At 46.6% G+C, this 878-nt stretch overlaps 1 pseudogene; it reads left to right on the forward strand.

The window, feature by feature from the left end:
* The first annotated feature begins 522 nt into the window (after nt 1–522).
* LOC146045353 (U2 spliceosomal RNA) lies at nt 523–663 on the forward strand (annotated as a pseudogene).
* The last annotated feature ends 215 nt before the right edge of the window (nt 664–878 follow it).

Genomic DNA, 878 nt, shown 5'->3' on the forward strand with positions numbered 1-878 from the left:
TGGACCTAGGCAGGAAGTCCACTTTAAGGCCTATGAGAGGCTGCTACGCAGAATTATCCCACCGGAGGTGCTTCCCGGCATTCACATTGCCGATACAGACAGGCCCCCCTCCACCGCCAACTGGTAAGTGTTCACACATGTCAACTACACATTTTGCTATGTCATGTGCGCATGCAATTATGGTGGAATGGTTTATGTGTCCAATTGATTTGTGTCTGTGGAACTACATATCCCAGCAAAAACACATGTTTCTAGCTTGGGTTGCTAATAAATGGACTGGGTATTTTGCTGAGTTATGTAGTTCCACAGAACCAATTAATGTGTGTTGTCCTTATCACTGTAGCCCTGCAGTGTAGATGATTGTTAATCCACATCAATCATCTGGGTAGTTGGACAAGCACTTTACAGTCACTTTTACATGTGTAACCTGATGCTCTTTCCTGTTTGTACCAAATGGAGGACAAAGATCCTGCACTGTCCTAATACTTAAATGAGCTCTTAAGTTCAAATACATCAAAACCCTTCGCTTCTCGGCCTTTTGGCTAAGATCTAGTGTAGTATCTGTTCTTATCAGTTGAGTCTGGACCGCCCCCTGGCAGAGAATAGAGAAAAGCAGTACCGCAGTATCTTGTTACTGAGCATGATGTGATTAATCCACCTCATGTTCTGGGCGAGTGCTGGGAATGGCTGAGTATCGATGCCCTGCTAGGGAGGGAATACCATTCTTTTCACTGGTAGGGAGGGGAGAAGCATCGGGCTTTGAGATGGGGCTCTTGTTCAGGGGTCTTTGCCTCTGTGGGAGAGTCACTCGAAAAGCCCGGTCTAGTATCCACTCCCAGGAAGAAGGGAAAAGCTGGGACCGAGTAGATTGCTCTCTG

Source organism: Crinia signifera, chromosome 1 (assembly GCF_055691185.1).
Source record: "Crinia signifera chromosome 1, ASM5569118v1, whole genome shotgun sequence".
Taxonomy (NCBI): domain Eukaryota; kingdom Metazoa; phylum Chordata; class Amphibia; order Anura; family Myobatrachidae; genus Crinia; species Crinia signifera.